Source organism: Camelus bactrianus, chromosome X (assembly GCF_048773025.1).
Source record: "Camelus bactrianus isolate YW-2024 breed Bactrian camel chromosome X, ASM4877302v1, whole genome shotgun sequence".
Taxonomy (NCBI): Eukaryota; Metazoa; Chordata; class Mammalia; order Artiodactyla; family Camelidae; genus Camelus; species Camelus bactrianus.
Window position 1 is genome coordinate 23,808,378 of NC_133575.1, and position 27,955 is coordinate 23,836,332.

A 27,955-nucleotide genomic window follows, 5' to 3' on the forward strand; every position below is an offset into this window, starting at 1 on the left:
CTTAGTTTAGTGAACAAATTTCTTACAAATGTCTGTTCTGGCAACTGACAGGCGTAGAAATAATAGACAAACTAAAATGTCTTTATCAATTTCATAATTAAAGTGGATAAAAATGAATCTTTAAAAAATCATTCTAAACATTAGAAATAAAAAGTCAAAGAAACAAGCTACTGTGTCTTAAAACTTTTTTAAAAAACACGGAGGGAACGGGGGGGAGAGAGAAGCAAACTAAAAAATAGGCAAACCAACCTGGGAACTCAGTGTGGCCCGTGGATTTACTGAAAAACCCTTATTAGCCAATCCTGTGGATTAAGGACAATAAGATACACATGGATCTGACTCATGCACTTAGATCAGCAGACTCCCCAGCTGACCCACAGACGTGAGCAAAATCGGTGTTTTTTGTATGCAATAGAAATTTTGTGTTGTGTCAATTACATACCAATAGCTGACTGATACAACCAGTATTTTTGTTAGAAAGAAAGGATATTTTTTAAGTGGAAAGCTGACATAAGCAAATGTGTAGTGATCTACAAAACACTGAGTCAAATACAAGAAAATGGAGACCAAAAAATAATTCAAATTTTTCTCTTTAGAAGCACAAAATCCACAAGAAGTAATACTGCAGTGGCTGGAGAGTCTACTAGGGAATCAATGCATCAAAGTTATGATGATTCAGGAGGACAGATGTCAGAGGAGCATCAGTTAACTCTGATCTTGACTACTGACAACACACAGGATGTCACCACAGCTATCAAATCACCAGGCTTGTTTGGCTTGTCACTACTACTTATAAAGACTTAGTGAGAAGTCACTGTTTTGCCACATTAGATAAATTTGTTCTTATAAACTGTTCATAAGTAAGTAGTTCATCTGGTTTCAAGATGTTTGACTTAATTTTTCTTTGTTAAAGTTTTCTAGTTAAATCATACAAAAGGTACAAGGGGTAAGCTGTGCTTTTTGCTACTTTTAATACTTCTTTCGTCATTCCCTTACAAAACTTTCTCTGTAGCACCAAATTAAAATTTCTATCGCTCATACTTTAAATATTGAATGAATGTTTAACTTACTTGTAATAGTTGAGTTTGGTGGGAAGTTTGCATAATTTTAGTTCAAAGTGTTCATGCAGTCTGAAATCTCCTGGGTGTAAACTAGGTGTTTCTGTTTGGGCTACACTTTGATTCATCCAAGAACACTTTGCACTCTGCTTACCTTGTCATGACTTATCTCCTCTTCTATGTTTTTTGGTACTTATTTCTAGATTATAAGGAGTTTTTGCTATTTGAGGAGCATGGCGGGCAGTGTGGGTGTGAGTGAGCTTCCAGACCTGATTCAATTAAGCACTCCATATTCTTAATTTACTACTAAATTCTCGTTTGGCTTTTAATGTCATAAAAACTTTCATATAAAATATTTTATGTTCTTGAGGTAAAAAAATGTAGCCCATTTCTTCCCATCCCATAGGTTACACCTTGACCTAACGTTTTTATGTCTGATAATTATGCTTACTATTAGTCATTTCTAGAGTTTGCTGAAGCTGGTGGTATATACTCTGTATTAGCAACAGTTGGTGTGGTTTATCAATTATAGAAGAGGCTCATCTAGAAAGGAGCACCGCCAAGTCCTTTGACTTTTAGCCTATTGCTAATAGTACGCTGGCGAATAATTTTGTTGCTAAAATTACATGGGTTTAGGGCTAAGCATAGTCGGGTATCTAATTCCAGTCTGGATCTTAGCTGTTGTGTAATCAGAAATGTTAAAGTCACTTTCTGTAGCTTATTTTAATTCTATCTATGGCTTTTGACACGTTAGCTAGGACTGAACTTTATTTTGGGGTACTCTTTAACATGCTTTACAACAGATTTCTATTGATTTGGGTTAACGTATGACAGCAGTGGCTTGCATGAAATTTACCAACCCTGTTTAGTTAATGTAATGTCATCAGACATTAATTTTTAATCACTGCCGTTTCCCATGGGGTGTGGTTATGTTACGGAAATGACAGGCCAGCCAAGAAACAAGCACCACTCGGAGGGTTGGAGTACTCAGATTTATTACATCGGCGGGCTCAGAGGGGCTTCTACTCCGAAGCTCTGAGCACCTCCAAGACGTGCACATGAGGTTTTATAGGGTTAATTACAAGTATGGGGCTATTAGCCAATAAGGTTCAAGCAACAAAAAGCAAGGAATCAGTACACTGGAGCTTATCAATTTGGAACAGATCACGTTACTGACACTTGTTGAGCTTGGATTTACGAGTTAGCTTATTAGCCCAGTAAACTGACACTAAACTTCAGATTTATGAGTTAGCCCAGCAGAACTTAGATCAGTAAACCGACACTTATCACACTTAGATTTGTGACTTAGCTCGTTAGCCCAGCTGGGCTTTTCCTTCACAGTTAAGCAAGATGTCGTGAGCTACTTTATAGAGTGCTTGATGCCTGCTCCTTTTAATCTATTATGATTTAGAGGGCATTCTCACTAGAATGAAGGTACTTGCATGTGTAATTTTATTAGAAATTAATGGCCTAGGACCAAACCTATGTGTTTTTGGAGTTAGTAAACTCATCTAGGCATTTTCAGTGCCTTGCCTTAATTATTAAGCCACATTAATAGGTTGAGTAGGATTTTATATGTGTAAGAATTATATATTTAAGTAATATGTTGGTATTTGGATGGTAGTTTGGGTTGTATGTTAAAATTAGTCTTGAAATATTTAATTTTTTTTCTTTTGGAGATTACTAAAATGTACTTTAATTTTGATTTTGTTGGAGGTAAATGGCAGATATAGGGGGAGAAGTTAGGTTTATTTATTTTTAATAGAGGCACTGGGGATTGAACCCAGGATCTCATGCATGCTAAACATGTGCTCTACCACTGATCTATACCCTCACCACTAAAGTATGAGATTTAGCAGGGGATAAGGGGGGAGTTGACTAAACAAACTACTTGATACGTGTGTGCGTGTGTATATGACACTAGGTCACGAGCACCAGGTCAAATAGCGATTGTGCCTTGATAATCTTGACTGAAATAAAAATGCACGCGAGAGCTGTGAGTTTCACTTTTATTTGGGGACTTACTGAATCTGTATAGTCCGGGAGGCAGCCTCTCAGCCCTGAGAAACTGCTCCAAAGAGGTATATGTGATTTTGGAGAAGGGTTACCTGCGATGCTGCCTACATCTTGGTAGCAGGTTATTGTTGGTCATGAGCAGATATCTTAGCTAATGGTCTTTTCTAATTATGGAAAGGTGCAAGAAATTGGTTTCGTAAAATCTTCTTTTGAAAATGTCTATCTGAAGGCCAGTTCTGCCAGTTTTCCCAGAGCGCCTCATTCCTGATCTCTGCCCTGAACTCCTTGCAGGGTGTGCTGAAGGTCAGTGACTGCAGTGGGTAAAGACTCAATCCTTGTAGAGCTGGACGGTGAGTGACGTTCCTTAGTTGGCAATAACAATGTGTTGATTCCACACAAATATAAATCAATCCCTGAGATCATAGGCTATCCTCCCACAAGTTTTCAAGTCATTTATTGTTAAAACAATGAAACCACGTGAGGCAGATTGTTCAGTAATTTCCCCCATTTGGTCACAGCTCCCTATATCCATGTCCCTGGGTGATCCTCCTGTACAGTGACTCCAGGCTGGACTGTGTGACTTGTCCAATGGGACAGTAGTGAGTGAAGTGCAAGCAAAAGCTGGAAAAGTGACAGCACTTTGGGAGTAGCTTCTCTTGTTATTCTTCGGAGCCCTGAGACCGCCACGTAAAGAAGCCTAGAAGATTAGGTGGAACAGTCAATCAGTGATTTCAGCTGAGCGCTCTTAGTCTGCCCCACTTCCAGCTGAAGGCATTCAGGAGCCTGAGCCCAGAGGCCAGCAGTAGAGGAACCACCCACAAGAGCACAGCTCAAATCGCCACACCTCAAAATTGTGAGTAAATGATTGTTGTTTTAAGTCATTGCATTTTGGGGGTACTTTAGCAGTAAAAGCTGAGACTTCATGGATTGCCTTTGCAATTGGTAATGTGATACTGTGATTTATAGTAAGAAATATTTGGTCTTTGTCCTGGTTCCCGGCACAGAGCTCCTAAAACCCTTGGAATTTCCTGTGATTAGAGTGGTAAAGGTGTCTTCTATCATGTTAATGAGGTTACGTAGAAAGCACCTAAGGATGGGGGCTGGTTGCCAGGGGAGCCAACCACGTGGTAAGAGGGCTGGAAGTTTCAGTCCCATTCCCTGCTCTTCGGGGAAGGGAGTGCTGGAGTTTGAGTTCCGCTGTCAACGGCCGATGTAATGAAGCCTCCATGAAAACCCCGAAGGACAAGATTCAGAGTTTCCAGGTTGGTGAACACGTAAAGACTGAGGAGGGTGGTAGGCTGGTGGACCTGGAGGCGGTGTGGAAGCTCCTTACCCCTTCCCACGTACTCTGGTCTACGCGTCTTTTCCATCTGGCTGTTCCTGAGTTACGTTCTTTTATAATACACCAGTAATCACGTAAGTAAAATGTTTCTCTCAGTTCTGTGAGCTGCTCTAGCAAGATAATCCAACCCGAGGAGAGGGTTGTAGGAACCTCTGATCTATAGCCGGTCGGTCAGAGGCACAGTAGTAGTCTGGACTTGTGACTGGCGTTTGAAGGAGGGGGTGCTCTTGTGGGGCTCCGAGCCCTTTGTTGCCAGCAATTAGGTTCTTGTCTTGTTGCAGAAAGAATTTAGAGACTAGACACAGAGGTTAAGAAAGTAAAGTGAGGATTTATTAAGCGATAGATAGTACACTCTCAAGGGGAGAGGGGACCGGCTCAGGTGAGCAGCTGCGCTGAGTTTCTTTGGTAAATTGGTTACACAGGGTGTAAAAATGAAGGGATGGGTAGAATATTCATTGGGGAGGGAAGGGTTTGGGGTCGTATTCCCTGATTTTCATCCTAGCTCCAGCTTCCTGAGGGGAAGAGGGATTTTTGTCCTTATTTTGTCTGGATGGGAAGTGTTACAGCATCTGTGCATGATGGGTGCTTCTAATCTGCAAGGCTAATTTTATTGAAATGAGGGCATAGTGAGCAAAAGGTTACATTTGGACACTGGAGATATTTGCTTTTTCCTGCCTTTCTTTGTTGGCCTCCAGGCCACTTGTCACCCTAAAAATTGTATCTTTTATCAGTCCCAAGATTCCTGCTTCTCTGTTTGCCCAAGGACACCCCCCCCCCCATTATTCACATGATGTATGGTTTCCTGCCATTTGGCCCACGTCCCCCTTTCTCTGCTCATATCTACTGCCCTAATACTTTAACCTGTGGGATCTGACGTTGTCTTCAGGTAGTGTCAGAATTAAGTTGATTTAGAGGGTACTCAGCTGGTGTCGGAGAATTGGTTGTGGGGGAAAAACCCCACACATTGGACTTGGGTGCAGAATTGTAGGTAAAAACCTTATCAAAGGTATTATTGAACCACTTGAGGACCTTGGAGTCGGCCTCCGCCTTCGTCTGCGCGTACACATCACCAGAGTCTGTTTTTTTTTTTTTTTTTTTTTTTTTTTTTTTACCGCCTATAAATCTGAAACTCATCTCCTTTTCTCCTTGTATACTGGCAACATCCTAGTCCAGGCTTCCACCTGGACCACTAAACAGGGATTCCTCCTCATCTCACTGCATCCACCCTGACTCCACTCCAATCCATTGTAAATCAGAGCAATAATTTTAAAATTTGTTTTTAAAAACAAATCTGACAGTGTCTCCTTCCCACTTAAAATCCTTCAATGACTCTCATTTATCTTAAGATAAAAGCCCATATAGTTACCATGACCTACAGCCCCTCACAGCGTGAGCCATCCCCCACCCCCCATCTCCAGCCTCATCTCCACAACTTCCCACACTCGGCTCTCTACTCCAGCCCTTCCTTCAGTTCTGGTAATGGGCATTGCCCCTCCAGCCACAGAGTGTGTTGTGGCTTTTGCCATGGATTCTTTTCCGCTTGTCCCCCCACTGGCTCTTCCCAACCCTCTCACCTCACCTCAGGCATCACTTGCTTAGGGAAACCTTTTGGGGCTCCCTGGTGCAAACTATATTTTCCTTTATTGTACTTATTTCTTATGTCATTTTGTGATTGAATACACGTTTGTGTAATTTTTCCAATTAATGTCTGTATTCCCAAGTCCACTATAAATTCTAGAAAGTAAAGAATGCCAGGCTTTGCTCATCCTTGGAGCCCTAATGTCTAGGACAGTGCCTGGCACATAACTGACACTCAGTGCGTATTTATTGGTTAAATGTATGAGTTTGATATGCAGAGTTATAATTGCACTTGCCTTACAAAATATACTCAGTAGATATTTGCTGAAAAAATGAGTGAATGAATAAGCCTGGGATAGAGGGGGGACAGCAAATGGGAAAACCATATCATACATTGGCACTGTGTTCCTTGCACATAATAAGCTAAATAACTATTTTTTTGGAATGAATGAGTAATTAGGGCATTTTGAAGGGATAAAAATAGAAAAATAACAAGAATTTGTTTTATACTTGAAGTAATCGATTAAGTGGTCTCCTTTGTGTAGATAGGGAACTAACTTATAAGCAAAAAAAAAATTTAAATGGATACTTCTCTGTATGTAAATTTATAAACAGTGGTGAGTTTCTAGGGGATAATACATGGTGATCATGATTACTTAACGCTTCTGTAAAGTCTGTAGGATGAATTCTCTTGGTTTGTATAACACTAAACCCTTCCCAGTAGAAAAAATGAGCATAACTTGAAGTCAATTTAAACATAAATAGAAATCATACTTTACTGTCCCCTTATTAACCCTCCTTAGTAACCTTATTTAAAGCTTCATCATCTCTTGACATGTATATGAATGCAAAAAAAAGAGAAAAAAAAAAAAAAACGGGGCCATAGAAAATCCACCCACATGTTTTGAAGGCACTCACAAATGAAATAACCCCTCTGCAGTAGATTGCTGTGGTGATGGTCCCTAGTTTGTTTCCACCTTTCTGTATCCACACCTTTAACTGGTTCCTATGTGCACAGACTCCTGGCTTGGCCATGTGATTGGCTTTGCCCACAGACTCATGAGCAGTGAAATGATTGTTTTGTTTTTTTAATAAAAGTGTAGGGGGATTGTTAAAGTAAAGGTAGATACTCCTCCATAGGCAGAGTGTGGGTCGTCTCAGAAAGAGAGAGCGACCGGTGGTTTCTTTAAGCTTCTCTGTTTGGGGTTTATTTATTTACACAGCAAAAACTAACTGTCCCAGTCTTGCTGCTCTAACAGTTTTCTAAACATGAACCTGAGATGTCAATTCACTGCTTAAAATCCTTCAAGTTTCAATAGTGACCCTGAGCAAGGAACCAGCAACTAACTCGGAGGGGTCAGGGGCTGGATGAGGAGGCCTTTTGGAAGTCAGGATTCATTCAGGAGTTTGGTCAGATCTTTGTGTGTATGAGAGAGAGTGAGTGAGTGAGTGAATATATATATGTGTGTGTGTGTGTGTGTGTGTTTGAGTGGGTCAAGGAAAAGCTCAGTGTCCATGAAATTACGAATGTTCTGTAGAATCTAATCTAGGGTCAACTTTTCACCTTATTTTGAAAATTCAGAAAGACTCTAAAATATGGAAACAGGGATGGGGGATTTTTTTGCCACCCATGACACTGACGCAGAGTTCTACATCTTTGAGAAGGAGAGATGTCGACAATCATTTACCTCCTTGTTGCATTTCTTTTTTAAATTTTATTTTTGAGGCTGGGGAGGTAATTAGGTTTTTATTTATTTATCTTGAATGGAAGTACTGGGCATTGAACCCAGGACCTTGTGCATGCTATACCCTCCCCATCTTGCATTTCTTTTCGATGCATACTCAGCATCTTAATGCAATCCTCTGTTTAGGATGCAACTCCCTTCACATTGTTAAACAGTGATAAATAGGTCCAGATGCTTTACTTTAAAAGGACATTTTAGTTAATGTTCCTTGAGGAGAAGCAATAGTAACCAGTGTTGCCCATTTGTCTGGTCATTCTGGGCTCCAGATGGCCTCATCAGTGCTTGAGGAAATGGGAAAGTTTTATTGAGCTGAAAGATTAAATAATACATACTGAACAACTTCTACCACTTTGGGGGTTTTAAATTTAAGCCTCCAGCGTTTCTGGTAAAACAAACACCAAGTGTGACAAAGTAATCAAAATTGCTCTCTTTTGCAATAGGATGAGTGAGCAGTGTCTACAAGTGTCTCTCCTTGCCTACTAGCAGAAAAACACTTTGGAGTATTACCAAAGAAATTTACAAAGGGGGTAGTTTCAGGACACAAAATACACAATGTGGGTCCCCAAGATCATTAAATATTCTATCCAAAGTCCTTGAAAATGAGATTACCCTTTTAAAATGCCAGTAGAGATTGTTTTGAAGTCACTGTTTCTCAATTTCAGATATATTTCTTGTAAAGTTTGTCTGAAGACAAGAAACCACATAGTCCGGTCACTTCCACAGCACCCCAGCCAACCCTCATCCACCTGCCAGACATTTAACTGAGGTCATCTTCTATAGCACCTAGCTGCCAGCATGGGTGAACTCATATGAGATCAACCAAGGCAGCCCAGAATCATCCAGCTGACCCACAGTATCATGATCTAAACTAGAGTTTTGCAGTAGTTGTATAGTAAAACCTAACTACTATATAGCTTTAGCCAAAAAAAAAAAGAAAAGTCATTGAAAGACCCCTGTGTGTTTTGAGGCTGAACCAAGTGGAGGAAAGGATGGGATAAATTTGAGCCTCAGAACAAGTAGCAAAGACTTGAACATCAGCAGAGAATAAAACTCACCATTATCTGGGGTGAAGATATTTTTAAAGGCACATATAGCTGGCAAGCAATAAAAAACAAACAAACAAAAAAAACCCTTCCAATGTTGACCCAAATAAGAACTCCAAATCCACCTTTAAAAATATTTCCTGCATGACTAGAGCAAAGGAAACAATCTGCTTTGATGGACCCTTCAGATTTTCCCTGCTCTAATTCACAAGTGCAAGTACTGCCCAAGAATACCAAGCAAGCGATTCCAGCCTTCACCTGGGGTCATGATGCTGGTTTGGTTTTTCATGAAAAGCAAATAAATATCAGCTACAGAAGATACTGGCCCATCACAATGTTTCCATTGGATTTTCTCCATAAGTAAACACACTTTACTGCATGGGCTGCATATACTTTAAAAAAAATGTATTATGCTTTCAAGGACTGCCTCAGAGTACAGAAATAAAATTTATATTAGTAATGCATGTCGTAAATAAACCTGTGAATATTTCAAAGAGTGTAGACTTTTATAACTTCTTAATTTTTGCGTTTATTTTTATTGAGATATAGTTGATATAACATTGTATAAGTTTAAGATGTATGTGTTGATTTAATACATTTATATATAGCATTATGATTAAGACCATAGTGTTAGCTAACATCTCTATTACATCACATGATATTTCTTTTTTGTGGTGGGAACAGTTAAGAACTGGTCTTTTAGCAACTTTGAAATTTTATATTGTTGACTATAATCACTATGCTGTGCATTAGATCTCTGGGACTTACCTACTCTTTGCAAGTCTGTACCCTCAAACAACATCTCCCTAATTCCCCTGCTCCCCAGCCCCTGGTAACCACCATTCTACTCTCTGATTTTACAAGTTTGGCTTTTTTAGATTCTACCGTAAGTGATGTTATGCAGTATTTTTATTTCATTTTTCTGTACATGGTTTTCCAGTTTTCTCAAAACCACATTTTAAAATTGAAGTATGGTCGATTTACAATGTTGTATTTGTTTCTGGTGTACGGCATATTCAGTTATACATATACATTCTCTTTCAGATTTTTTTTTACTGTAGGTTATTACAAGCTATTAAATATACTTTACTGTGCTATACAGTAGGACCTTGTTGTTTATCTGTTCTGTATATAGTAGTTTGTATCTGCTAATCCCAAACTCCCAATTTATCCCTCCCCTTCCCCTGCATTCTTTCCCCTTTGGTAAACATAAATTTGTTTTCTATATCTGCAACACCATTTGTTAAAGAAACTATCCGTTCCCCATTGAGTGTTCTTGGCTCCTTTGTCAAATATTAGTTGATGGTAAATGTGGGAGTTTATTTCTGGGGTCTATTCTGTTCCATTGCTCAAAGTGACTTTGAGTAGTTGGACATTTTAATTATATATATGTATTTTGTGTGTGGAGGGGAGAGGGAGGTAATTAGGTTTGTTTACTCATTTTTAGAGGAGGTACTGGGGATTGAACCCAGGACCTCATGCATGCTAAGCATGTGCTCTACCACCTGAGCTATAATACCCTCCCCCCTTTACTGAATTTATTGATTAGTTCCAACCATTTTTGCCATTGAATCATTACGGTTTCTTTTATCATGCCATCTGCAAATAATCACAATTTACTTCTTCGTTTCTGGTTTGAATGCCTTTTATTTCTTTGTCTTGCCTAATTGCTGTAGCCAGGACTTCCAGTACCATGTTCAATAAGAGTGTTGGGAACGGGCACCCTTGTTTTGTTCCTGATCTCACAGGAAAAGCTTGTAGATGAGTATGTTAGTTATGGTCTTGTCTTACATTGAGATATGTTTCTTGTCTACTCAATTTCTTGAGAGTTTTTATTATGAAAAGGTGTTATATTTTTATCAAATGCTTTTTCTGTATCTAATGAAATGACTTACGATTTTTACCTTTCGTTCTATTAAAGTGATATATGATAATTATTGATTTACATATGTTGAGCCAACCTTGCTTCCAGGGATAAATTCCATTTGATCATGGTGTATAATCCTTTATATATGTAGTAAATTTGCTTTGCTAGTATTTGATTGAGAATTTTTGCATTTATATTTTTTTGGGATTAAACTATTGATCTATAGTTTTCTTGGAGTGTCTTTACCTGACTTTGGTATCAGGGTAATGCTGGCCTGATAAAATAATTTGGAAGTTTTTGCTCTTCTTCAGTTTTCTGGAAGAATGAGTAAGATTGGTATTGATTGTTTTTTAAAAATTTGGTAGAATTCACAGTGAAGCCATCTGATACTGAGGTTCTGTGTTGGGAAGTTTTTGATTACTGATTCAATCTCCTTACTTGTTATTGGTCTGTTCAAATTATCTATTTTGTCATGATGCAGTCTTGGGAGGTTGTATGTTTCCAGAAAGTTGTCTGTTTCTTCTAGGTTATCAAATTTGCTGGCATATAATTGCTCATAGTAGTCTCTTAAAATTATTTATATTTCTATAGTATTAGTTGGAATGTCTCCTCTTTCATTTCTGCTATTATTTGAGTCTTCTCTTTGTCTACCTAAAGATTTGTCAATTTTGTCTGATTTGCCAATTTTGTTTTTTTCAAAAACCAGTTTTTAAATTTTTTCTATTGATTATCTGGTCTCTAATTTATTTCCACTCTGATCTTTATTTTTTTCCTCCTGCTAACTTTGGGCTTAGTTTGGCCTTTCCCTAGTTCCTTGAGGTGTAAACTGAGGTTGTTTATTTAAGCCCTTTCTACTTTTAATTTTTTTAATTGAAAAATAGTTGATTTACAATGTTGTTTTAGTTTCTGGTGTACTGTAGAGTGATTCACTTATACATATATATTTTCTTTTTCATTATAGGTTATTACAAGCTATTGAATATAGTTCCCTGTGCTATACAGTAGGACCTTGTTGTTTTATCAGTTTTGTGTATAGTTTTTTGTATCTGCTGATCCCAAACTCCTAATTGATCCTTCCCTCCTCTATTTTCTTAATATTTGCATTTATCACTATAATCTTTACTCTCAGAACTGCTTTTGCTACATCCCATAAGTTTTGGTGTGTTGTGTTTCTATTTTCATTTATTTTGAGAGTTTTTTTTTTTATGTGATTCTTTTTTGACCCATAGGTTTTTCAGGAGTGTGTTGTTTAATTTCCCCATTTTTGTGGATTTTCCAGCTTTCCTCTTATGACTTCTAGTTTGTAAATAAAACTAGTGAACATAGGGGTGCACATATCTTTTTGAATTATTGTCTTCATATTCTTCAAATAAATACCCAGAAGTGGAATAGCTAGGTTATATGATAGTTCTATTTTTAATTATTTGAGAAACGTCCATACTGTTTCTCAAATTGGCCACACCAGTTTATATTCCCAACAGTGGACAAGGGTTCCCTTTTCACCACATCTTTGCCAACCCTTATTTCTTGTCTTTTTGATAGTAGCTATTCTTACAGGTTGTGAAGTGGTTTCTCATTGTGGTTTTGATTTACATTTCCCTGATAGTGATGTCGGATATCTTTTCATAGACATCTGTATGTCTTTGGAAAAATAATCTACAGTTGAACCTTGAACTTTGCAGGGATTTGTGATGCCAACCCTCTACACAGTCAGATTTGCATATAACTTTATAGTCAGCCCTGGGTGTCTGGTTCTGTATTTGTAGAGTCAACCAACCGTGGATCATGTAGTACTACAATATGCATTATTGAAAAAAAAATTGCATATAGTAGACACACACAGTTCAAACTTGTGTTGCTCAAGTGTCAACTGTTTAGATCCTCTGCCCATTTTATTGTTGTTTGCTTGCTCTTGAGTTCTGCTACATTTTGATTATTAAACCCTTATTGGATATATAGTTTACAAGTATTTTCTCCCATTCAGTAGATTGCCTTTTCGTTTTGTTGATGGTTTTCTCTGCTAAGATGATCATGTACTTTTGTGTGTGTGCGTGTGTGTGTGTGTGTTGTGATTTCATTGAATTATCTTTCTGGGTTTTCTTGTAGCTTGTTGAGTTTCTTCAAAACAGCTGTTTTGAATTCTTTATCAGGTAGGTCACAAAATTTTGTGCCTCACAGTTTGGTTATTAAAGAATTATCTTTTGTTGATGACATGATTCCTTGATTTTTTTGTTTGTTTCCATATTCCTTGCAGTTTTGCATCGCTTGCTTTCACATTTGGAGTAGTAGACACCTCCTTAAATCTTTGCTAGTTGCCTTCAGATAGGGAATTCAGTTTGTTGATGCTATTATTATCTGGAGTTTCCTCTGCCTTGTATGGGTACACCTGCTCCATTCTTCTTGGCCCCTCTTGTGACAGAATTCTTAAGCTTTTATGTCTTCTCTTGTTCTTACAACTCACCAGGCTGGCTACAGGAAACTTTTCTTGTTTTCTAGAAGGTGGCACTATAGCTCATGTTTATGATTTCTCCCTTGCCCGTGGACCCTGGCCTGTTTTCCGAGCTCAGTCTCTATCTACAAAGCTAGCTCTTGCTGCTGCACTTGGGACTATGCCCAGGCAGCCAGCTGCAGAGTGGCAGGAATTATGTGTTTAGCATTCAGGCAATTAAAGGTGCCCACAGACCTGGTAGGTAGGTCCTCTGATGTGGTAGTGTCAGAGGCTCATGGGTAGACTGTCTCCTGAGTGTATTCAGCAGGAACCATGTCCCTTTCATGCCCTTTGATATGATACTCTTTTCTGTGTTTTTCTTAGTCTCCTCCCTTCTCCCAGCCATGGAGGTCCTGCCTCTATACTCTGGGTGCTGCTGGAGAAAAATGGGTTTCTCCAGCTGCATCCTGTATCCCTAGAGTAGCCAGCACTCATTCACTGCTCTGCTTCACTACTTGAGAGGTTAGGAGAGGTCGGCACCGCCTGATAGTTCAGCCCCATGCAGCGTTACCTTGGGGGAGGCGGGGCAGCACTAGTAAATTTCTTACTGTCTCCTCTGTGTCCAAACTCACTCATATGTAATATATTTGGGGGGGTTATAGAGGAGATAAATAGGTTTGTTTGTTTGTTTACTTATTTAAATGGAGGTACTGGGGATTGAACCCAGGACCTCATGCATGCTAGGCATGCACTCTACCACTGAGCTATACACTCCCCCATGTATAATATTATAATTTTGTTTGCTCCAATGGCATGCTGCATCTCCCTTTGGGAAGACTGGACTTCTGCAGTTTGTCTCTTGTCTGTAGGTATCTGCCCAGGTCAGCACTTCCCAGATTTTTTTTCTCAAATGTGATGAGAGGGTCTTGGACATGTTCACTGTTCCACTGATTGAACATCCTGTGCTGAAGTCTGTCTCCATACTCCCAGATGCACAGGTGGGCCAGACTCCTCCTCCTGAGTCCCTTGGTGTATAGTGCTGGGTCTCACAACTCCCACAAAGGTGCTTTTGTTCATGGATAGATGACTAATTCTTTGGTGAAAAAAGGAGACAAAAAAGAGGAACATCCTATGCCATCATGATGCTTTTATAATTTCCTAATAAAAATAAGTCTTACTGGAGAAAAATAGAAATTATCTGTCTTCATGGTTTTGAGAGATAGATGTTGAGATTAGGTTGAGATTTAGAGGACCATAAGTATAAGCTCTGGAGTCTGACAGAGTTGAAGATCACCTATGCCACTATCTAGTTCTGTGACACTGGGCATTCTACTTCACTAGCTAAGCTATAATTTAACTATACGGTACTTAGCATAATGCCTAAATTAGTAAATGCTCAATACGTTCACCTACTGTTCTAATTAGAGCATTAATAAAGGAAGCTTTAGTCTCTGAAATTAAGTGAGAAAAAAACTCATAGTCTACCAGAGCGTGAATAAGATCATTTAGAGAAGGTGTCTACATCTCTATGTGATGTATTTCCTGTGGATCAAGCTGACAGGATGTACCTCAGTAATGCCCAGGCCTGAACCTATGACGGCAGCTCACTATACTTAGTAAGGAGGCACTTGGATTAAACAGTGTTGATCCAGTAGGAAAGCTCTTGTTCGTAAACAACAGTAACTAGCTGTAGACAAAGAAAAACATGTGTTTATTGAATGGACCTTAAGGTGTAGTTTGGACCCCAAGGGCAGGAAGATACCTCAACCTCAAGGTTATATTATAACCAAGAACTAGGTCACAATCAGGTCCCTGCCACTCACCTCTCTGCAGGCAAAAGATTATCCTTCCATCACTGTTTCTAATTCAGAGTACAAATTACGACTACCACAACTGCCCAAGTTTCATATGTTACATCTAGTGGCCAGTAGGAGCCACCCCATCACTCTGTTCCTCCTGCTGTAGTGATTGTAGAACCAAGTGTCGCAATGGAGCCTTCCTCGGGTGGCCATTTTGAGCAGAGGCCAGAAATAAACTTTTATTGTGTTTAGCCACTGAATTTAAGGGTTATCACAGCATAACCTAACCTATTCTGGCCAATAAGAATATCGTTGATGTTCACAGCCTTTGTAGATTTACTTCTTATCCTTCTGTGACAGAAATACATGGGCAGTTTTGGGAAAGAACGCTTACACTGAAAAGTAATTGGTGTCCTCTGTACCAAGGTTTGCCTTCTTAGTGATCTTAGTGCTGTGACTAGCAAACCACAAGAAGAGTTAGCTAGAAACTGCTAACTGATCTCTTCTAGGAAATTAGTTTGCTTGTCAGTTACGGAATCTTTTAGGACATAGACTTGCCTACTCACATAAAACACAGTATTTGAAGGCTGCATGCCCCCCCCCCAAATCACTGTCAAAAGTTTAATTCATTTCACACAATCAAGATATGAATAACTTAATTTGGGTATTTCTTTAAATAGATCATAAATAGCAAATTACAGATTTATATCGGTGGTTTCAGTTTACTTAATATTGCTCCTATAGCAAAAACTGAATGGATGAAAGTGACCACGTTTAGAAGCACTCCAAGTCGTCATTTGACTAAGTTCAAAGCAATACTCCAGTATAGCTCCAGTCTATTAGCTTGCTTTCTCTTTATCTCATTTCTCTTTCTTTAAGCTACAGTAGAAGGCCAAAAATAAAGGGCAGGGGGAATGTGATTATAAGCAAGAACCATTAGAATATCAAAACTGGGTTCATAAATATTTGATCATGTTCCATGACCACAGACAAGAATAAGAAAATAAAATGATGTCTTTTTTTTAATCACAAATTTACGAAGAGGTCTTCTTGGTTTATTTCCTTTAGTAAATTATTCTTCAATTATCGTGTGCTAAAAGAGATCAGTCTAATTGCCAAAAAGCATGACATACTATGGAGTTTATTTAAAGTGCTGGAAAGGTTTTGTATAAAGTAGTGTTTGATAACTCAGTAGTTATGATATGAAAAGTATCTCTGTATCTGCTACTATTGAATATAGTCTGAAATTAGTGATTCTGATTTCACTCAACAGCTTTGTCCTTTTTGAAACAGACAATCTGGCTTCAAAGGGCGTTTTCATGATGATTATTTGCATATGTTATACTACCAGTAAATTAAACTTTGGCCTCTGTTGATTAGAGTTTACTTATGAAAAATGTGTTTCATATCATTTAGACTTTATTGCTTCCAGATTGTGGTTTTCTATTTTTCTGTGGCTTTTTTGTTTATAAATGACATCATTGCTTTGCTACCTACATAAAGTCATAAATATTTTTAAAATTAGCTTATAACTGCCTTCTTGGTTAAATCAATACATTTTTTCCTTCAAGTCATTGCTTGGTATATTCCAAAAGTACAAATTATGTGTCCTTACACACTCAGGTATATTAAAGATTTTTATCACTGCGTTCCTATAACTATGAATACTTCTGTTATTAAACAGAAAAGCACTCCTATCTTTCCAAATAAAGTTTTAGAACAAAATTATAATGATGAGGACAGCTATGGGTTGGTACACTATCTTCTTTGGCCAGAATTCCAGAGCACCCTTTAAGGAACTTCATGACTGTTAATTGGGGATTTTCATTGCAATGGACAGGTCCATCTACCTTATAGGGAAAAGGTGGAGCAGAAATTTATTATCTCATGTAACCAACCAGCAGTGGACTAGATTCATGGACACGATGTCTGCCCCCACGCCCACTCCTGCCAACACACACACACACACACACTCTCTCTCTCTACATGTTATCTGCTGCTTTCCCATTATTGGTTCCATTCTGTCCCATAGTATAGAGAATTCTCCACAGAGTACCTCAAATGGAAACGCTGGGCATCCATCTCTACAGTGTTGTGAAAACTTCCTCTCTAGCTATCATCCTAAAAAGTCTGGGGAAGAACTTTGGCCCAGTTGGGGCCATTTACCTACCCCTCAGACTACTTACTGTGGAAAAGGGGACAGAGAGAATATGGTTGGCAATTCCAGAAATGTCTGTAGGAAGTGAGGGAGGAACAGCTCCTTAAAGAGATGGATAATAAATATTCTCCAAATCAAGTCTATAATCCAGTTGTGAGCCAAGAGGTCTAAACACAGAGAATAGAATATAATGCAAAAAGCTTTTCCAAAGATTTTTTAAATGATACTATGATAAAACTTTCAATTTGCCAAGAAGTCATAACAGCTAAAAATTGTATGCATTTAATAAAGACTGTAAATATATAGAGTCAAAATTGATAGAAATAGAACGATAAATAGATAAATCAGAGTAGGAGATATTAATATACACTCCTAGTTGAATGTATCAAAAAGACAAAAATCGTTAGGGCTATGGACAATTTGAACCATACAATCAAATTTGATCTGAGAGAAATACTGCCCCCAATAGTGGCAAAATTACATATTCTTTTCAAACACACAACGTATAAAAATTAATCCATAAAAAAATCAACATATTCCAAAGAAACAGAACCATACAGGTCATGTTCTCTGAGCTAAATGTGATTCAAAAGGAGCTCTACTTCCATTTCCAGTCTGGCCAAGTAGCCTCCTAATAGTGCATTGTCAGCACTTAATGACTAAGTAGATGTGGAGGGAAGAAACATGGGTGACTAACATTTTGAGAAGTGTGTGGAAGGAGAAGTAATTTTTTAAAAATTGAAATACAATCAGTTACAATGTATCAATTTCTGGTGTACAGCGCAATGTCCCAGTCATGCATATGTGTACATATTCATTTTCATATTCTTATTAAAGGTTATTACAAGATATTGAATATAGTTCCCTGTGCTGTATAGAAGAAACTTTTTTAAAATCTATTTTTATATATAGTAGCTAACATTTGCAAATCTTAAACTCCCAAATTTATCCTTTCCTACCCCGTTGCCCCAGTAACCATTAGATTCTTTCTATGTCTGTGAGTCTATTTCTGTTCTGTAGATGAGTTCATAGTGGTTTTTTTTTCTTTTAAGATTCACATTTTCTTTTAATATTCACATATTAGTGATATCTTATGGTATTTTTCTTTCTATTTCTGGCTTTCTTCACTTAGAATGATGATTGCTAGGTCCACCCATGTTGCCGCAAATGGCATTATTTTATTTTTTATGGCTGAGTAGTATTTCATTGTATAAATATACCACAACTTCTTTATCCAGTCATCTGTTGATGAACATTTAGGTTGTTTCCATGTCTTGGCTATTGTATACAGTGCTTCTGTGAACACTGGGGTGCATGTATGTTTTTGAATTAGAGTTCCCTCCCAATATGTACCCAGGAGTGGGATTGCTGGATCATATGGTAAGTCTATTTTTAGTTTATTGAGGGATCTCCATACTGTTTTTCATAACAGCTGCACCAAACTACATTGCCACCAGCAGTGTAAGAGAGTCCCTTTTCTCCACACCCTCTCCAGCATTTATCATTTGTGGACTTTTGAATGATGGCCATTCTGACTGGTGTGAGGTGGTACCTCATTTTAGTTTTGATTTGCATTTCTCTGATAATTAGTGATACTGCACATTTTTTCATGTGCCTCTTGGCCATTTGTATATCTTCTTTGAAGAATTGATTGTTTGGGTCTTCTGCCCATTTTTGGATTGGGTTTTTGTTGTTGTTGTTTTTGTTGTTGTTGTTGTTAAGTTGTATGAGCTGTTTATATATTCTGGAAATTAAGCCTTTGTCAGTTGCATCATTTGCAAATATTTTCTCCCATCCAGTAGGTTGTTGTTTTGTTTTGCCTATGGTTTCCTTTGCTGTGCAAAAGCTTTTAAGTTTAATTAGGTCCCATTTGTTAAATTTTCCTTTTATTTCTATTGCTTGCGTAGACTGCCCTAGGAGAACATTGCTAAGATTTATGTCAGAGAATGTTTTGCCTATGTTTTCTTCTTGGAGTTTTATCGTATCTTGTCTTATATTTAAGTTTTTAAGCCATTTGAGTTTACTTTTGTGTATGGCGTGAAGGAGTGTTCTAACATCATTGATTTACATGCTGCTATCCAGTTTTTCCAAAACCACTTGCTGAAGACACTGTCTTTAGAAGAAGTAATTTTTTATATGTGCTGTGTGCCAAGCACTTTAAACTCAGTGTGTCCTTTAATTTTTACACCAATCCTAAATGAGGTGAATATTATCTTCCCATTGTACAAAAAAGAAAACCGAAGCTTGAGATGGTTTGAAGAATGTACCCAAATTTAAGGGATGGTGAAGTCAGAATTTAAACCCAAGCCTGTGTAACGTCTATTTGGGTGGGAAATAGTGATGTCATGAACAAACATGAGACAGTGTGGAGGGAAGGGTCGAGTTGAGCTTGAAACTGGCATCTGAGGCACTGATAAGCATTCAGGTATGGATATTCAGCAACCAGGAGGAACAGGGACTCCCAAGAGTCTTGGGAGAGGCCAGGAAGCAAATTAGGGTCAGCTGAATTTGACTTGCCTCACACAATATGCTCATACGTACACCAATACATTCAGGTTATCGAAAAATGTCATCTAAGCCAACCAAGTCTTTGTCATCTTTTTAAAAAAAATTATTTTTGTTAATGGAGGTACTGGAGAGTGAACCCAGGACCACATATATGCTAAGCACATACTCTGCCACTGAGCTGTACCCACTCTCCAAATCTTTGTCATCTTGAACAGTATGAGTTCATTTTCTATGAACCAAAAATAACTCATCTGTTAGTTGAAGCATTCTTTTAATGTTTTCAAGGTGACAGTGGCACAAGTAATCAAGATCTTATATTACTGATATGCTGTCTGCTGAATCTGCAGGAAGCCAAAACCAGATAGTCAAATGCCAGTAAAACATTTGGAGGACATAATGAAATAAATAATATCATCTCTATTTTATATAAACATTCTTTTCCCCCTTAAATAAGGGGTTGGCAAACTTTTTCTATAAAGGGCCAGATAGTAAGTATTTTAGATTTTGCAGGCTATAGTTTCCATCACAAATATTCAGTTCTGTTGCAAATACTCCACTCTACCATTGTAGAAGGAAAGCAGTCATAGAATATATGTATAGAAATGGGTATGGCTGTGTTCCAATAAAACTTTATGTAGATACAGTCAGTGGTCTGTATTTGGCCCATGGGCTACGGTTTGCTAACCCCTGCCTTAGATAATTATGTAAGGTAGTAGTGATATTTTCTGATTTGCATGTACCTTCTAAACCTTTTCTTGGAATGGGTACTTTATTCATTTTATTGTTTTGAATATTATTTTACAGTTTTGCTCTCTGTGAATCTGGAATACTAAGATCATTTAGATTTTGAGGGAAGAAAGAATTTTTTATGTTTGGATCTCCTGCACTTCACTCAGTGTATGGAATATATTAAGTGCACAGTTAATGCCCATTTATACATTGCTGAATTAATTGCACCTAGTCAACTCCTTATCTCAGAGGTAAGGATATGGTACTTTGAAGCACTGTGGCTACTAGGGGATGCTCAGAACTGCACAATGAGAAGGTATGAGTTCTGGTTCTGATTCTGGCCGTAACACTAAATTGCTGTAAGTCACTTCTCATCTCTGGATCCATCTTCATCATCATGATTAAAACCAGGGAGTTGGCTTGTGGCTGACTCTGTTGACTGCCCTTCCCAGCTTTCTTGCTTACCTAGCTCCATATAGAGGCTAAAAATGTCAAATCCCCATTTATCCAGCCAACTTTGCAGTTAAAATCGGGTTGTACAACTCAGTTCTGGCCAGTGAGATAGAAGGGGAATTATAAGAGGCTCTTGGGAAACCACCCCCCAACCCCGCGAATGGAGCAGAGCATGTAACGACATGTAAGGAGAGCTCCTTTTCCTTTCCCACTTGGACACCCTGTCGTGGATAGGCTGTGGCAGCCATATTATAACCATAAGGCCATAAATCTTCATGAAGTCAGAAACACCTCTAGCTTGGTGCTGTTATCTTGTGGCCAAATTCATTTTAACTAATATGGTAAACTTTAGGGTACCTTTTAGATATGTGACTAAAGTCACATAATCAAGGAACTAAGTCTCCTTAATTCATGTTCTTTTACTAGTATATCAATCTGCTTCTTAATGTTCCATTTTAATTTTCATTCATCCATTTATTAATTTAACTAAATTTATTGGAACTAGTCTACAATAGAGTCATTTCCTTAAGCTGACATTGATATCCATAGCCCATAGACAGTATTTTGCAGGAATGATCTCAAAAAGGACATGCAAACAACTGAGATATGCCCCAATAAAAGCTGAAGGTGTAAGTTTTCTTTTTCCCCCACATATGTGGTCCAATATAAAGACATAAATGATTTTTTAAAACTTAAAAAGTTGGAAAATACTGAGCAGTATCATTTGATATTAGATGCAACTATCTCAAACAGTTCAGTTCTAATTAGGCCAAATAGAACACTTTTAGTTTGGCTGGAGAAAAAAAAAAGTTGCTCTGACAACCTCAAACAACAACAACAAAAAATTCTCAGGTCCCACTAGAAACATTTAGAAACTATATTAATCAAAGTTTATTCAGTTGCTCCCAATTCAGAGTAACTTTTTCATTTGGTGTTTTCTTTATTTTCTTTTCACGATGAAGTCAAAACTACCCTTGTATAATAGTGAAATATTTGAGACCAAATATTTATGGAAGTTTTATTTTATGCAGCCAATGGACCAGAGAGGATTTTTAGAAAACTAGGGATAAACATGAGAGCTGGAGGAAGAATAATCAAAATCTGATAATCTAGGTCATTAATGGAACAGATGGGAATGAGAGAAATTCAGAATATTAAAATAGTACTAAGCTGCTGCTTACTATTGAATTAATGACATGGCATCTTGGAGTAGTTTTTATAATTTTTACATTGAATTAGAGACCAAACAAATGAAAACTTGAGGAAAAAGGAAAGTAGCAAGTTTATGATGGGAGTAGAAGTGACAAGTTAAATAATGTGTGTTCTTTGTAAAGAATAAGTTATTTAGAAAAATTATTTTTCCTTTTAATAGAGACTGATTTTTTTCTTGGTGAAGAAAATATCCTAACCAGTCTCTTTTAATGATGACTCAATTTTATAGTTATAATAATAAATTGTTACCTGTTTTTAATGTCTTAATTTTATATTTATTATATACCAAAATAGTATTTTGGAAACTCATTTTCCGTATCATTTGTATTATTATAGAATGTCTCACTTTCAAATCATGTAACTACCAAAAGTTACATGATGGATTAATATTTTCATTGACTCTGATATTTAGTCTTTTAAAAATATTTTATTTATTTATTGTATTATTTTTTATTTTGGCAGAGGGGAGGTAATTAGGTTTATTTTTTTTAAGGAGGTACTGTGGATTGAACCCAGGACCTAATGCATGCTAAGCATGCGCTCTACCACTTGAGCTATACCCTCCCTCAACTCTGATATTTAGTCTTAAACCTGTTGGTGCCTGGGTTTACATAGGAAATTTCTATTTCAATACTTAGAATATGACTTTTCTGTAATTTAACCTTTTTCTCTTCACATTGTTTACCAAAATACAAGGGTAAATTTTCATTTTTGGCTTATAAACTGTAACAATACTAAGTGAATACTATTTAGTCTAGCTAGATTTTAGTCCAGATAGTTTTGTTACACAAGTAAACTTCCATATTTCTGCAAATTTGTTTTTATATTATTATGCATTTGTGATAGGATACAATTATGACCACAACATTTTGCAGTTCTTCCCACCAAGAAGTGAAGTCTTTCTTTCCCCATTGAATCTGGGCTGGCCAAGTGAGCTGCTTTGATGAACAGAATGCAGTGTAAGAGATGTGTGAAGTTCTGAGCCTAGGACAAAAGAGGCCTTACAGGTTTTGTTCTCTTGTGGCTCTTGGAACGTTTTTATTACCATGTGATCTAGCCAGAGCCAGCCTGCTAAAGAACAAGAGACAAAATGGAGTAGAGATGAGTTGTCCTAGCTGAGGCCCCCTGAAACCAAGTAGGCCCCAGCCAACCTGGTAGTTAACCACAGAAGCAAGAGTGAACCTAGCCAAGACCAGCAAGAGAACTTCCATGTTGAGCCAAGCTTAAACTGTAAACCATAAAATACTGAGCTAAATGAATGATTGTTCTAAGACAATCAATTTTGGGGTATTTTGTTACATAGCAATAGCTAACTGATACTACCTGCCTCTAAGGGATGTTAGTAAAATCTTCCACGTTCATATTTCAGTTTCTACATTTTTTTTTTTGTAATTAGTGAGCCTTAAAGATCATGTAACTGATTTTTAAAGTCATTTAAATTATAGTCTGGGTGACAAAAATAGATGTGTGTTGGACTTTGAGTGGGATTAACAGTAACCTCCTTCACCTCATACTCCCAGTAGGATTTAGAACCGGTTAAATGACAGGCCCAGGAGTAAGGTAGAAGGAGAATAAACTGTCACTATAATTACTGGTTAGTCCTGGCCTAAAGGAAATGGCCTAGATTATGAGCTTGATGCTACTGAGTTTAGAGACTGAGAGTCATACCCACTACCAGCCCCTGGTTGAATTCAGTGACTTCCAGGCCACTTTCTGGTGAGGGGCCAGTCCCTGTAAAACTCAGAGCAGGGAGGAGCAAATTCGAGTATATGCCCTCTGTAGGCAGGAAGTGCCTGAGGACAGAGAGGAAAAATGCTGTCAAGATGCGCACATTTCTCTCCCCAGATTCACCAAAAGAAGGAGCAGAGAAAAGCCAGGAATACACTGCTTTAATGGATTGTTTCTCCCAATGTAAAGCTACATCAGGAGCAACTAATACGTATTCCTGCCTATCATGGTCACAATCTGAAAATGATGTGGGTAACCTGAACGTTACTCAGAAGTTAGTAGACTTAAGATAAGAAATATATTGAGAAAAGGCAAAAAAAAAATTTTTTTTCATAGATGATGATAATAATAGTAATAATAACAGCTAATCGTTTTTGAGCATTTATTATGGCCAGGCAGTGACCTAATAAAAAATAATCCATTTCATTCTCATATAATCCTGTGATACAGGTGTTTCTGTTAACCCTTTTTACAGATAGGGGTAATGAGGCACAGACAGCCTAAAACTGGCCCCACAATAGACAAGATTGAATGGGGTTGGGATCTCTTCTGGACTGTCACTATCCAAGAGTAAGAAGTATATTTTGGAAGACAGATAACAAGTGTTTGAGAGGAAGTGGAGAAATTGGAAACCTCATACATTTCTGACGGGACTATAACATGTTGCGATTTTATTTACTTCAGATATATACCCAGAAGTGGAACTGCTGGATCGTATGGTAGTTTTGTTTTTAATTTTTTGGAGGAAACTCCATACCGTTTTCCATAGTGGCTGCACTAATTTACATTCCCACCAACAGTGTACAAGGGTTCCTTTTTCTCCACATCCTCACCCAACAGTTGTTATTTGTTTTCTTTTTAATAATAGACATCCTAACAGGTGTGAGATGATACCTCATTTTGGTTTTGATTTGCATTTCCCTGTTGATTAGTGATGTTGAACACCTTTCCGTGTACTTACTGGCCAGTTGTATGTCTTTGGAAAAATATCTATTCAGGTCTTTTGCCCATTTTTAAATTGAGTTATTTGGGTTTTTGTTGCTGTTGTTGTTATTGAGTTATATGAGTTCTTTGTATATTTTGGACATGAACCCCTTATTGGATATGTGGCTTGCAAATATTTTCTTCCATTCCATAGGTTGCTTTTTCATTTTGTTGAAGGTTTCATTTTCTATGTAGAAGCTTTTGAGTTTAATGTAGTCCTACTTAGTAATGTTTATTTTGTTGCCTTTGATTTTGGTGTCAAATTTTTAAAAATCATCATCAAGACCAATGTCAAGGAGCTTACCCCTGTCAGTTTTATGGTTAAAAGTCCTAAGTTCAAGTCTTTAATCCATTTTTAGTTGATATTGTGTATGATGTTAGATAGGCATCTGGTTTTACTCTTTTGCATGTGGATATCCAATTTTGCTGACACCATTTATTAAAGAGATTATCCTTTCCTCATTGTATATTTTTGGCTTCTTTGTCATAAATTAATTGACCATATATGCATGGATTTATTTCTGGGCCTTCTATCTGTTCCATGTATCTATGTGTGTGTTTTGATTACTGTAGGTTTTATACTATAGTTTAAAACCAAGAAGTATAATGCCTCCTGTTTTGTTCTCAAGATTACTTCAACTTCTCTGGGTCTTTGGTGGTTCCATACAAATTTTTGGATCTATTTCTGTGAGAAATGCTATTGGAATTATAATAGGGATTGCATTGAATCTGTAGATTGCTTTAGATAGTGCACATATTTTAACTATAGTCTTCCAACAAATGAACACAAATATCCTCCCATTTATTTGTGTCTTCTTCAATTTCATTAATTTTTTATAGTTTTCAGTGTACAAATCTTTTTACCACCTTGGTTACATTTATTTCTAAGTATTTCATTCTTTTTGATGCTATGTTAATGGGGTTGTTTTTAAACACTTTTTTCCAATAGTTCATTGTTAGTGTAGAAACAACTGATTTTTGTGTATTGATTTTATGTCTTGCAGCTTTATTGAATTCATTGATAGTTCCAACAGGTTTTGGTGGAGTCTTTAGGGTTTTCTATATATAATACCACACCCTCTCCAGAGAATTTTACTTTCCTTATTTTCTGACTCAGATGTCTTTTATTTCCTTTTCTTGCCTAATTGCTCTAAGACTTCCAGTACTACATTGAATAAAGTGGTGAGAGTGGGTATCATTGTCTTCTTCCTGACCTTAGGGGAAAAGTTTTCAGCTTTTCATTATTGAATGTGGCGTTAGCTGTGGATTTGTAATATATGGTCTTTGTTATGTTGAGGTAGCTCCCTCTATACCCAATTTTTGAGAATTTTTATCATGAAAGGATGTCAAATTTTGCCAAATGCTTTTTCTAAATCTCTTGAGATGTTCTTATGGTTTTTATCCTTCATTTGGTTAATGTAGTATATCACGTGTATTGTTTTGCATGTGTTAAACCATCCTTATATCCCAGGGATAAATTCCTTTTGATCATGGTGTATAATCCTTTTAATGTACTGTTGAATTTAGTTTGCTATTATTTCCTTTTTGAGATTGTTTTCATCTATGTTCATCAGGGTTATTGGCCTATAATTTTATTTTTTCATAGTATCCTTGTCTGGCTTTGGTATCAGAGTAATGCTGGCTTCATAAAATGAGTTTGGAAGTGTTCCTTCCTCTTTTGTTTTTGGAACTTTGAGAAGGATTGGTATTCTCTGAATGTTTGATAGACTTCACCAGTGAAGCTGTCTGGTCCTGGACTTCTGTTTCTTGAGAGGTTTTTGATTATTGATTCAATCTCCTTACTAGTAATTGGTCTGTTCAAATGTTCTATTTCTTCATTATTCAGTCTTGCTAGGTTGTGTGTTTATAGGAATTTTCCCATTTCTTCTAGGTTATGTGATATTTTGATGTATAACTGTTCATAGAAGTTTCTTAGAATCCTTAGTATTTCTATATTATCAGTTCTAATATGTCCTCTTTCATTTCTGATTTTGAGGCTTCTTTTTTTTTCTCTTGGTCTAGCTAAAGGCTTGTCAATTTTGTTTATTCTTTCAAAAACACTAGCTCTTGGTTTTGTTGATCTTTTCTAGTATCTTTCCAGTCTCAATTTCATTTATTTCTACTTTCATCTTTGCTGCTTCCTTTCTTCTACTAACTTAGGGCTTTGCTTATTCTTTTTTTCTAGTTCTGTGAGGTGTAGAGTTAGGTTGTTTGAGATTTTTCTCTTTTCTTAATACTTGCATTTATTGCTGTAAACTTCCCTTTTAGAACGGCTTTTACTGCATCCCATAAGTTTTGATATGTTGTATTTCCAGTTTGATTTGTTGCAAGATACTTGATTTCCTTTTTGATTACTTCTTTGACCCATTGGTTGTTTAGGAGCACGTTCAATTTCCACTTATTTGTGAATTTTCCAGTTTCCCTCTTGTAATTCATTTCTAGCTTCATACCAATGTAATCAGAAAAGATGCTTGATATGATTTCAAAATTTTGTAGCTTATTAAGACTTGTTTTGTGGCCTGACACATAATTTATCCCAGAGAACGTTCCATATGTTCTTGAGTAGAGTGTGTATTCTGCTGCTGTTGGATAAAATGTGTATGTCTGTAAGGTCTGTTTGGTCTAATATGTAGTTTTAAATCCAATCTTTCCTTGTGGATTTTCTGTCTGGATGATATATATTCATTGTTAAAAGTAAAGTGTTGAAGTCCCCTACTATTATTGCATTGCTCTTTATTTCTCTCTTAAGATCTGTTAATAGTTGCTTCATATATTTAGGTACTCCAATGTTGGGTACCTATATATTTATGATTGTTATATCCTTCTTATGAATTGACCCATGATCATTACGTAATGATCTTCTTTACTTCTTGTTACTGTTTTTGGCTTAAAGTCTATTTTGGCTGATACGGGCTAGCTACCTCTACTTTCTTTTGGTTTTCGTTTACATGGAATATCTTTGTCAGTCCCTTCATTTTGCGCCTATATGTGTTTAAAGCTGAAGTGAGTCTATTGTAAGTAACATATTGGGTCTTTTATATAATTTATTCAGCCATTCAATGTCTTTTGAGTGGAGAATTTAGTCCTTTGACATTTGCTGTTTTCTTAATTGTTTGGGGGCTGTTTGTAGTTCCTTTTTTCCTTTCTTTAACTTTTCCTCTCTTCCTTTATGGTTTGATATTTTTCTGTAGTGGTATGCTTTGACTCCTTTCTCTATCTTTTGTGTGCCTGCTTTAGGTTTTTGCTTTGTGGCTATCCTGAGGCTTACACAAACATCTTATAACAGTCTATTTTAATCTGATAACAC

The 27,955-nt window shown here is 37.1% G+C and overlaps 1 long non-coding RNA gene across 1 annotated transcript in view; it reads left to right on the forward strand.

Annotated features, from left to right (window-relative positions):
• Positions 1–4,231: 4,231 nt before the first annotated feature.
• Positions 4,232–27,955, forward strand: part of LOC141576453 (uncharacterized) — a 60,964-nt gene continuing 37,240 nt past the window's right edge. The window contains exon 1 of the long non-coding RNA XR_012504878.1: positions 4,232–4,336. This is a non-coding gene — a long non-coding RNA (uncharacterized LOC141576453). The remainder of the gene's footprint in view (positions 4,337–27,955) is intronic.